The 13,046-nt window shown below is 38.4% G+C and overlaps 1 protein-coding gene across 2 annotated transcripts in view; it reads left to right on the top strand.

Annotated features, from left to right (window-relative positions):
- Positions 1 to 13,046, top strand: part of GLS (glutaminase) — a 932,984-nt gene that overhangs the window by 320,630 nt on the left and 599,308 nt on the right. The gene's annotated exons all lie outside the window — the stretch shown is intronic.

Below are 13,046 nucleotides of genomic sequence, written 5' to 3'. Positions count from 1 at the left end.
CTGACATCCTACATTGGGATGAGTAGCGATATACAAGAAAAGTTTTTAATATTTCAATTATTTCAATGCTTCCTCAGAAATAGTAAGCACTGTATAAATGCTATTTATTTTGTGTAAATACTGGAAAAGACCAACACATCTGACATTCTTTCAGTGCATGCATATCTCCTAAACTGGGACTGAACAAAGTGAAAAGCTGCCTCTCAAGTATGTGTGACTTGCTAGCAAGGTGGGAGCCTTTGTTTCCCCTCCACTTCATTTGCATCTAGGTGTGAGGCTCCGGACTGCTCCCCCAAGCCATGTGATTGAGCAAAAGGAGTCCGGATGACCCCTCAAATAGGCCTTTGTTGTGGGCCCAGCTGTACTTTGAAATAAGAGAACCCCCTCCCCGCCCGCACGTTGTTGCCGATCGAAAGCAGACAATAACTTGCAGGCGCTGCGGAATGTGTCCCGGTGTTTGAATATTACACCAGGACGAATTCAGCAGATTTTTTAGTGGGGCCCAACTTCTTTGCATGTGGAAATAGTGGGTGGGCGCAGTCCACCTGCCTGTACCCCCCGACTTGTGCCCTGAGTAGTGCGGTTAACTTTTGATCAGGTATGCCAGTTTGACACTTAGTTAGGCCAGTGGGGCTGACGGCTTCAGAATTACAAAATCGGCCGCAACACAATGGAAACATTGTTTTTAACCCCGATGAAACCCCAACGAAAAATGAAGAATTTTCGGTTGATCTGAAATTGAATTACTCGTAATCATTCTGTCCTCAGTGGAAGGTCATGATCCCACTTGTAATCTCTGTTAATTCCGCTCTAACCCCCATGCCCTTGTTTCAGTAACATTGGGTGTGGAGTCTCACATGACATATCTAACACATATAAAATAGAGTACAATTTACCAAAATGATTCTGCCAGTTACCCCCGCTGTCGCACGGAAGAAGTTGATTCATTCATCTTACATGGCACTGTCCGTCGGGTAGTATGAAGATTCTGGAGGTAATTACTGAACATGCTCAAGCCCTGTACGGGTAGAACTGTGGCTCCCACGATAAAGCAGTGTTTACAGGGACTCGTACCGAAAAAGAAAAAAAGGTAAAATGGGCAGAACATTTTTAATACTGTACTTGCCAAAATTGACCTTTTACCACTGGCGGAAATTGCAAATTGACAAAACTTTAGATTCAGTTTTCAAGAACCACATTAACCTTTTCATTTCTTCTGATACTCCCTAAATTCTAAGGTGGTTATGGACCTGAAATAAGAGGGACGGGTTAGAGAAATGACTGAATGGGCACTCCGAACAATTTATAGACGATAGATATAATGTCATTGGCGGAAAAGATCAGATTATTGCCAATTCCCTTAAGTTCCCCCTCCAACACACACAGGCTAAGCCACCTTTAGGGGCTCGGAATAAGAATGGAAAGAGTTGAATTACACAATTACCTCCTCAACCCTCTTCTCCTGCAACTACTAAGCATACGAGTTGTTTTAGCCTCCCCCGGGCATTACATGACTTAGCTACAAGTAGTGACAAATAAGACATGAAGTAAAAAGGCTCCTCCTCCCCCCTTATCTCCATATCCCTCCTATCACATTAGTAATAAAAGGAAATGGAGCACACAACACTATCTGTTTTTTTTGTCTGATGACTACGCATCACGTTGGAGCCTGTGCAGTTTTATATAGCATGAGCTCAACCTGAATGTATTGCAGCACTTCTCGTGAGCACCAGTTTCATTGCATTACAGAAGGACACATTTTTCGGTCGAGCCTAGCGGCAGCGTGCACGCGCTGCTCGCTCTGCCAGACTGCTGTAGTAGAGTATGGGAGAGAAGCCGCGCCCTCTTTCCGCCCATATTTTTTATTGGCTCGTGTCATTCTTAAATGCTGCCTTCGGATGTGTTAAAAAGCTTGTTAGTCCCTCCTTAGTACGGCTTGTCTTCATTTGTAACCTCCCATGGCTACTGGCCCTTTACTTCCATTGTTACACGGGACCTCTTATTTAGTCTATTAGCACTTTTTACTTTTTTGAGTTTCTCTTACTACAGGCCGGACATGTGCTGCTTCAGCTGACACAGCTTGTGTTTTTTTAAGCAGCACGGCTGCCCCCATAACAAGGGCGCCTGCTTTAAATCACTTTAACTTGGCATTATCTCGGTCTTTTTCAACCTCCCAAGTAAAACGGTTTTATAAATGATTTGCGAATTAAGTCATGAGAATTTCAGGTAGCCCATAATTGTGTGCTGATGGGCTGAAGCTGACATCAACACATCTGTGTTACATGTCATCTGCACTAAAGCCACCTGACTGGTTGTTTTCGAAAGCCTGTTTTATTAACAACAGCAACACTACCACCACCAATACCTCCACCACCACCAGTGCCCCCACCACCACCAATAATACCACCACCACCAATACAAATAATACCACCACCGATACCACCACAACTAATACCACCAATACCATCACTAAAATCACCACCACCAATATCACCACCGCCAATACCACCATCACCATCAATACCATCACCACTAATACCACTACCAATTCCACCGCCAATACCACCACTACCAATACCACCACCACCGGAATTCCACAACCAATGCCACCACCATCACCAATACCACCACCTCCAATACCATTACCGCCATCAATACCACCACCACCAATACCACACTACCACCACAACCACCAACACAATACCAACACTACCACCACTACCAACACTACCGCCAATACCACTAATACCAATACCACCACTACCAGTACCAATACCACCACTACCAATTCCGCCACCAATACCACCATCACCAATACCATCAATGCCACCACCAATACCACCAACTCAACGTTTCTCGCTCACTAGCTGCAGCTGAGACCATCCCTCCCACCCTCCATGCCTGACATAAAGCACAGCCTGTCCTGCACCTTGAGGTGAAGCCAGGGCCCTACTACAGCTGGAGTGATTTTTATTAGGCCAAAGTCAAATCACAGAGAGGGCAGGAAATACCCCCCTCCCCTGCTCTTCCTCCTGAGCCGCGACCGTGTAATCACAGAGCGATAGGTAATAGAGCGCTTTGTTTGTGTTTAGAGCTCGGATCATTTGTAACTCTCATTACACACTTTGTGTCTGTGTAATTTACAACACTTACACATCTTCTTCACGGCACAATTTATCACTACTTTGAAGACGTCACAGGCCGGTCTCTTCCTCTGATATTTGCAATCTAACAAGCGGGCGAGAGGGCCCTTTATTGCAATGCAATAGGTCCCGCTTTGCGAGAGTTTAAGCTATTAGTCTTGTAAATACCAATGCCTTTTATTTATGTTTTAAAACACAAAACATAAATAAAAGGCACTGTCATTTACAATGCCAATACCCAAACTAGCGTGAATGCGAAACCTATTGCATTGCAAATGCTTGTTTGGTATGCACTGTGTATTAACTGATTTGCCCAGAATCAGAGGATGTTGATCCGACACCGAGACTCCAATCTGGCTACCCAAATCCAGAGCGGTAGCTTTGGTCATTGCGCCACATCCATTCCCCTTTGCTCATTCACAGGTAAGTAGTGCGCAGAGCTGGGCTTTGTGTGTTTTCTTATGGGGAAAGTTGAATTTGTGGATTTCTGGGGGCTGTCCCTCTATGAACTCTCCTTTAATGTTTTACATTCATTTGGGTGGTGAGGATGCCACAAAAAATGCCCGGTTTCCCCGTGTTTAGCCTTCAGCAACATCAGAGCAAGGCAGCATTTGTGAAATAGTCCTCCCTCCCCTTTGTTGTTTGATCGGGGCAGGTATATCTTATTTTTGACCGGATGGATTCTCTGTCAGCAGCGTTCGGCCAAGCACGCACTTTTCCGACACAGTTTTTTGGGCCTTTATGTGCTAGGGATTATTGCATGCACGCGTCGAACGTTTCAGGCTCAGGGTTTCGGTGTTTGACGTTGCAACAAGGTTTCTTTGGAGAATGACATCGTTAATATTATGCATTACTGCCCTCATGTGATTTCTAGTGGTATTGAGGTTCGATTTTAATATATTACTGAGGATTTCATATATGTATATGTGTGTGTGTATATGTATATGTGTGTGTGTGTGTGAATATGTGTGTGTGTGTGTGTGTGTGTGTGTGTGTATGTGTATGTGTGTGTGTATATATATATATATATATATATATATATATATATATATATATATATATATATATTCAGTGAAAAAACCATAGGTTTCACACAAGTTATAGTTAGCTGTACATTTCACTCGTAAAAAACCAATGAAATTCCACGTTATAGTTAGTGCAGGCAACTATAACTCACGCGACCGCAATCCTCTGCTGATGCTAATACTGTATTTAGACACTTATTTGCCCATGTCTTCTTCCATTAAATTTTAGCTATACATATATTACAAATATTTTTTTTTCATAAAGACACATATGTCATCAGCAGCGGATTGCGGTCGCGTGAGTTATAGTTGCCTGCACTAACTATAACGTGGAATTTCATTGGTTTTTTACGAGTGAAATGTACAGCTAACTATAACTTGTGTGAAACCTATGGTTTTTTCACTGAATTTGCAAGGTTTTTTAAATGCTAATTCCTAACTATAACGTGTGTGAAACCTATGGTTTTTTTCAGTGAATTTGTACGGTTTTTTAAATGCTAAGTTACTTTACGCCATTCGTGGCATGCGCGCCCACTTAACGCAGTTCGTTCCGTGCGCACAGTGAGCACGCGGTGCGCTTCGCGCACCCACTTTACGCAGTTAGTGCCGTGGTTGGGCCATGTACGCTCGATGCGCTTCGCGCACCGTGCGCACGTGGAGGACATATTATGCGCTTCGTTGTGAAAGATAAACATTTATATTTAGTTTATATTGGTGGTATATGCCATGCACAAATGGTGCTCCTTCAGGCACCATTTGCACACGGGGTGGGGAGAGTTTGGATTTAAAAAAAAAAAATAATAATTTTTACCGTACGCGTAATCGTCGAATTTTCATAAAAAAAAAAAATTGAATTTTTGGCCTTGGGGGTTCTTTGGTGACTCAGTTAGCAAGCCTAGGTAGTTGGGAGCTGTCTAAACAGTCCCTTTACATGTTTATTCTCTTTGTTTTTCATCCCCCCCCCAGAGTCCGAGAGAGAAAATAGCGGCCGCCGCTTCCTGGTTTCGACCGATTCGAATGTTTACTAAGATCTAACAGCCAATCAGAATCGCGCTCGCGCACGTCACCGTACGCGTACGGTAAGCGCACCGTAAGCGCACCGTAAGCTGGCTCAGATATATATATTGATTTAAAGGCTATTTTCTCAGAATCTACTGAACAGATTTACACCAAACCTACAAAAGGCACTTCCTTGACCTGAGGACTACCTCTCTGCCAAATTTCAAGTAATTCTGTTCAGCCGTTCGGGCTGTAGCTGTGTCTAAAGGTCCTATGGAAAAATGCATGGGAAAAACGCGTTTTGGGACCCCCCTTTTATCTCAGCCCCCGCTTGACGAATCCCCCCGAGACTTTCAGGGTAGGAGCGGAGCGTAGCGCCCCACCTATTTTGAAAATTTCGCGAGGATTCGTCGACCGGCGCCAAAGTTATTCAAAATAGAATGTTGCGGATTTCCTATGGTAAGAGGGTCCTAACTATAACTACCTACTGGCGACCGCCAGTAGGTAATATATATATATATGTATACACACATACATATTTATCTCGCTTCGTCTCCGTAAGCAGCTGTCGTTTTCTACTGCCAGACCACAGAGTCCGTGTTGCCATTCAAGATTTATTCAGCCACAGCGAACACAGTCGGCATGACGCGTTTCGATCCCAGAAGGACCTTGATCACATGACGCGCTCATACATCTCACGGTATCTTAAGTTACATTTTTTTACATTTTTTTACAATTTACTTAAAGTGACATGCATACAAAGTTCGGTTGGGTCATAGACACAGAAGAAATCTTCAAAGTGTGTTTTCGGTTTCTTGTTGTAACTCACTCAATGTGCAAATAGCAATTGTTAAAATTGTTTCACAATGCTAAATTACATAAAAAAGACTACTTAATGTATATACCTTCATAAAAAGTATGTAAACATTATCTCCAAGCAATCAGCCATGTTTAAAACTAACCTCATTGTAATAAATAAGATTAAAACATCAATAAATTTTGCTGATATGCTAGAGGAAAGCCATAAAAAAATCTATATATGTCAAAGGCAACGACCAGGTATAAATACCCTGTAGGAATGTATCTGAATAGATTAATTTAAATTTGGACGATGCAATGGAATCGTTACAGTAATAATGATCTGCCAACAGTTGACTCCCTAATTGCATGTAAAAATAGTGTAAGTGAAAAAAATCTTTAAAGTGCTTAGTGCTGGTATATAGTTTTGTCCCATAAATTAAAAAAGATTACTAGTGTTTAAAAGACCCGATGTGTATGTGAATAGATTAAGAATAAAATATGTACAAAGCGGCAAAAGGAAATATAGAATATGGACATAATGTTCCATCATGTGTTTTTTACATTTCGTAATTTCCCATGCTAAATTAGCAAACCTCAATGTTTTTTCGATTATTAGATAGTAAACATACATGAAATCTGTAATTACCTAGAAGCTGCTATGACAAAGGAGTGAACTGGCAGAAACTCAGAGGCAAGTGTATAGATCTTCGGTTTGGTTGAGACCATTGGGATGCTTAGTATCCAAATTTAGGATATACCTGGTCTCTAATTGTCTAAGTGCTCTCACCCGGTCACCTCCTCTTTTCTTGTATGGAATATTGTCTATCAGAAAATATTTTAGAAGAGTGGGGTCAGATTTGTGGAGATCCTCAAAATGTCTTGCAACAGGGTAAGTCGGATCGGTATTTTTAATTGCTCTCAAATGCTGAAGTACCCTCTTGTGTCCCTGAAGGATAGTACTTCCTACATATCTCAGTCCACAGCAACCACTCACCTGGACATACGTCCTGAATTTGGAAAACTGAAAATAAGTTGCATTAAGTGCAACAAACTGCTATGTTTCGGAGAGCAGTCAATTGACCTTATCTGCCGAGCACAGCAAAACCACAAGTGCTAAACTTGTGTTTTTTTTTTTTTTGAGAAGTTAACTGTTTTGTTCCTCCTGTTGTCTTTTTTTCATTTTGAAAAAAACAACAAAATTGTTCCAAAAAGTACAAAAAAAAAAAAAAAAGTTCTTATAAGAACTAACTTTCCTGGTTTAAAAAAAGAACTAAATTTCTTTGTTAGTGTGTGAAAGATTAGATGAATGTATGAGTGGTACATAATTGACTGAATGAATGCATTAGTAGCGTATGGTGAATGTATAAGTACAGAACTATCAGGAAGTGCTGCAGCATCACACAGTAACCTCTTTAACTGCAGTGTGCTGTAGTACTTCCGAAGCACAGGGATGCAACATATGTACATAAATATGTTGCAAGTCTATGCTTCTCTCTGCACGGCTGCTTAAACTGCAGCCACGTAGTGACACAGGCACCCTTGCACCATAGTGCAAGGATATCTGTGTCATGTGCTGTTTGTTTTTCTGCAGGAAGAAACACCTTCCTGCACAAAAACCATGAGAAAATGCATTTTTCTCCTTCAATGTATGCGGAACATTTCAACATGCATTGAAGAAATAAAAATGTGGATAAATGAAAACAATTTTCCTTTTTGTTCTTTCCTACACCAATTTTAGAATGGTACAGCATTCACACACATATCGAGATTTATGATTTCTGATAAATCTAGACATATGTCTTGTTCTATGAGGATTCAGTGCAATCATGCACAACAACACTGATAGAACACCCGATCAACGCAAAGTGGTCTGCATGATGAGGTTGTATTTACATGGAGTATAAAAAATGCACAGAGTGCCATTTCCTCTCTTTCTAAATATGAAACACTATCTTACACAATAACTATTTTACAAAAACTGTCATATTTCCGTTTTTAAAATTCGTAGTGAATGATAAAAGTAAGCACAGAGTTTTCTCTGCAAAGATGTTCAAAGAAGAATGATTGAAATGATTGCAGTGCTTCAATAGCTAAAAAGGTGAAATATTATGAACCCCTCAAATCTCTTTTTTTGCAGGTCACACGATATCTGATTATGGTCAGATTTCAAAAATACATAAACAGAGTGTTTTTAGAAACGTGTTTCAACTTTGTAGCTTCTTGCAGGCCTCTTCATTCTGCATATTCAGACTTAGTTAAACTTACCTTTACAGTAATATGAATAAAAAATGGTATTCATTTTTTGCTGCTTTTCGATCTAATATAAATTGTTAAAACTTGCTTATTTTAAATTTTGGATCTGTGAAAGAAAAGAAAAAAAAATTATTACATATAATAATACATTTTTTTACAACACAACATAATGTCCACAAAGTAATTTCTTTGCCTTTTTTGCTGTTCTCAGAATATATTGAATTTCACTAGAAATAGTGATTTCAATAGTACTCATCACTTAACAGCGGGCAAAAAAAAAAACAATCAGAAAGATTGTAAAAAAAAACCCAACATACTATTCTCAGTAAACTACCAGAAAATACAAATCATACATATATGAAATGCTTACAGATTACAACATTTTATAACTTTAACTTATAAAAACTGTAAATGTTGCCGCATTAAAATAATCACCGAACAAATGACCACCAAAAAGTCCATAATTCAAAAAAATACCTTTCCTTGAGACCAAATGGTATTTTAGCACTTCTTCTTTATGTAAATTGTCCAATGGTTTTCTTATTAAATTATAATAATAAATTCCTCAGAGAGTGAATTATTTTCCTAAAACTTTGGCTTTAAAAATATTAGGTAGGAATTTGGTAATTCACTAGGCAAACGTTGTTTGAAAACCAACTGGACATCATTACAAAGTGTCGGGCCTTTGTCACATTTTAGATAGGCAGTGTAATGCCCAGATGTGGTGGAAGGACCATCATGGAAAATTATTGCAATTGCTACAAAAGTCCTTCCTGATATTGATAGTTGTGCTGCTACAAATTGTTTAATTAAAGTATCCAATTTTCTTCCGTCAGCTGTACAACGTTGCATCATTAAAATTATGTATTCTCCATATTTTCTTTAAAATAATGTGGATAACATTTCTGATTTACATTGGCTACACTCCATGTTTTGAATTGCACCTTTCACTAATTTATTGAAAGACACTGATTTACAGTCTGGTAATGTTAAATACAGAAATCTCTCAGTGTCTACATTGGTGGTACATGTATACATGCAATTTTCACAATAATGTTCCAATTTGTAAGAAAGGCCAAAAATATTTTCTATTTCTACACCTTCATTTTCAAAAATGGTAAGCATATACATGAAAAATTCCTGAGCATCTTGTTGGATATTTTGTGTAAATTGTGTAGAACCAGAACACACATCCAAAAGATTACGAACATTTGAAACAGATTGTATTTTACTTCTATCTGTTGTCAATTTTTCATAAACAGAATGCAACAGAGAACAAAATCTTTTTTGCCGATTCTGCATAATTTGTGCTTGCAAACCTTCCAGATAAAAAAACATTAACCACTACATTAGCATAGCAGTTGACACCAGAACTATTTTCAAAATGATAACCAACAATCTCTTCAACAGTGTCCAATTTCTTTTTACCTGCAATCACAACATTATATTCTTCTTTTCTTTTCTTGATACCTTCAGAACAGATATTCTCTAACCTTCTTTTTCGACCAACCATACGCTTTTCAAATACAGGATATTGACCTAAATTTGGAGCATGCACCCTTCTTAACCTATTATACTCTTTTACACAGTTTGCATCTGCAGTAACCTTTGTCTCATCAAAATCAAACAAAAACAAACCAGATAATGTTCTGACTCGCGACAAAGCAACATATGCCATACCCTCTTTAAATACAGTAGATCCAATGTTCACCAATGCACTGTCTACACTTAATCCTTGAGATTTATGAATAGTCACTGCATATGCCAAAGAAAATGGAAATTGTTTCCTACGGACATATAAATCTTTAACAAGCAAAAAATGAACTGAACAACGACCAATTTCTTTAACTTCATCAATCTGATCAAATTAAATTTTTAAAATTCAATTCCTTCTTTTTTCTGATAATTCACAAAATCCACCACTTTGCCCATTGCAACATTAACTAAACCTTTCTCTACATCCAAATTACGCCTTAAAATTACCCGACAGTTTACACACACATACAGTGTCTTTTCCAAACCAGCAGTTTTAGATATTTTTTTTTCTAAACAATCTAGTTTTGATTTCAACTTACCTGTCAAAATAATAGTGATTCCTTCATGTAGTATTTTATCGATGGCTTCCATTTTCACAATTTCTTCATTTTCCAATTTTAATAATTCTTTGTTGAATATTGAACACTCACGCAGTGTCGGCATTAAGCAAATCACTGACTGTTTTTTTTTTTAGCAATTTCCACGTACACTTTTGCAGCAACTGCATTTTCATTTGGAAAGACATTGCAAAGTAATGGACTCTCCAAAGCTTCTTTGCCTTTTTTTGATAGAATTTCAATTCTTATATCTTGAAGAATAGTTCCGTATTCAGCATCATTTGCCTGTCGCATATTTGTTGTTAGTTCCTTGTATTCAAAATTACTCCAAATGTTCACATTACCAACACTGCCAAGAGACTTTCTGGTATCTTCATGGGCAAGTGTTTTAAATACCGGTTGTCCTTTTACTGGTGTCAGTTGCAGTAGATCTCCAAAAACTATGACGTGTTTTCCTCCAAATAACACGTCATACTCTGTTTTAAGAATTTGCTGCATTCTTAAATGCTCAAAGGCAAGCATCAAGTTTGAGACCATGCTCACCTCATCAATAATGAGAAGTTTCATTTTCTTCAGCACTCTTGAAACTTCACAACAAGCTTCTCCAGATAGCTTGTGGTATTCCAATTTGTTCTCATACTCTACTGGCAGCATTACTAAACGATGTAAAGTAATTCCTTTAATGTTATGTGCTGCCAACCCAGTTGGAGCAGTGACAACAGAAGACAAATGCGACTCAGTTTTTTTTTGCAGATAACTTGTAATTACTTTAATTAAGAAACTCTTTCCTGTTCCAGCTTGACCACTCACATACATTCGGATAGGTTGAAATGATGTACATGAGCATCCTTTCTTTTCATGAAGTAATCCATGGTCAATCTGCTCTTTCACTTTCTGATATATTTCTTTCTGTTCAACATTTAGTTGCTCTTCCAAGTTTCCTAACTGTATTGCATCTTCTTGTGCTTGATACATTGCTGTTTCCACCTTATTCATTGCAATCGCTGCTTCATTTTCAACAATTGGTTGTCCTAGTGGATCTTGACTCAGTACAGCAGAACTTTGACTGTCTTGAGAACTGTCTCTAGCAATCTCAGCTGCAACTGTAGCTTCTTGATCAATTTCATCATTCAACATTTTCACATAATTTGCAAAAGCACTGTATTGTATGCTATCTTTACAAGCATTAAATGAATCTTCATAGCTGGGAAAATCTCCAAGTAATTCCAGTTCAGAACGCCATGGTTTGAACGTTTGCAAAAGGGCTAAATAGTAAAATTCCCTTTTGTCAGCTGTGTCGCAACTCAGTTTTCTGTGATTAATTACATTTCCTTTCCTTTGTATCACCAGACATCCTTCGGAACCAATCACTCCATATTTTCCATCGTTGATGTTCTCTGTAATATTCCGTTTAAAAGTGTAGTTTTGCAGCACTTCATAGAGACACATGTTCTCAAGATGATGACTTCTCTTTGGATAGTATGTGTCCAACATATTGGTTTTCAAAATATCTGTACTTTCTGGGTAATTTTCTGCTAAATATTCAATTTCTTGAACAGATTTCAGTACCCGATTTCGCATTCCTGCAAGACCTAGACTCACCCAAATGATTCTTCTACTTTTGGAATATAGACTTGCAGATGATAACCGATCTGAACATTCATATGCTCTAATTTCACGATGCGATAACATCTTCAAACTGAAACTGTATAATTTCTTACTTAGTCTTCTCGTGAGAAATCTCTTCCCACATTTCTTTCAATTCAGTCTTTTCGATTTAGTAATGTAAGACGTTACATATCGAGCCACAGCAATGGAATTGTCCGCAACATACTGAATATCCATGTTAGCGTTCCACATGGATAAAATAACTGGATTGTAGTCATTTATGTATTTTGATTCTTCGCTTCTTCTTAAGTTGTAGGTGTTTTTCGGAGACTTTCTTGTGATGGTATGTCGTACAGCTGACATAAAACTGTTCACTCTTCCTTTGGCTAATACAGGACGTGGAAATCCAAAACGACATTTGGTGTACAACTTATCCTTTGACTTGTACTTTCGTCGACAGTATTTTCCACACCTATGGCTTTGAAATCGTAAGACTTGTTGTTTTAAGTTTTTCTCTTCTCTACCATTTGGAAGAGCACATGTAGCATAATCTTCAATGAAAGACAAAACTGTTTCATCTGAATCTGTTCCAAGTTTGGGGGCATCCTTGACCCATAACAACATATGTATATGAGGAGCACCTCTTGCTTGATACTCCTTTCTCCAAAAGAAATCCACAACTTCTCCAAGAGAAGACATCATAGCTTCAAATCTATGATTGAAATATCTGTATACATTGACAGGGTCCAAAGAGCACAATTCTCCAGGTGTCTTGTATTCAATATTTTTTATATTGCAATTTGCCTCTCGAAGAAAATCAAGTAAATCATCCCAAGCATACTCCGCACAGCTTAGTGTAACAAACCATGTAGGAGTTCCCAAGTTCCGTAGCATGCATTTCAGTTCTCAATGTCGACGGTACCAGTATTCATTAGTCCCACGCTGACATGCCATCAGATTAATCAACTGAGATTCTAAATGATCATCTCTCTGATGCACTTTATCCATAAAATCCTTTGAAGTTACATTTTGAAGATGCATTCCAGTTTTTAAAATGTGATTTACTTAATATGAAAGTCCAGACAAGTCACTTTCAAACAGAAGATGAAACATATAAGGGATAC

This window comes from Triturus cristatus, chromosome 3_2 (assembly GCF_964204655.1).
Source record: "Triturus cristatus chromosome 3_2, aTriCri1.1, whole genome shotgun sequence".
Lineage (NCBI taxonomy): Eukaryota > Metazoa > Chordata > Amphibia > Caudata > Salamandridae > Triturus > Triturus cristatus.
Note: the sequence above shows the minus strand (reverse complement) of the source record. Positions and strands in the feature narration are given on the sequence as shown.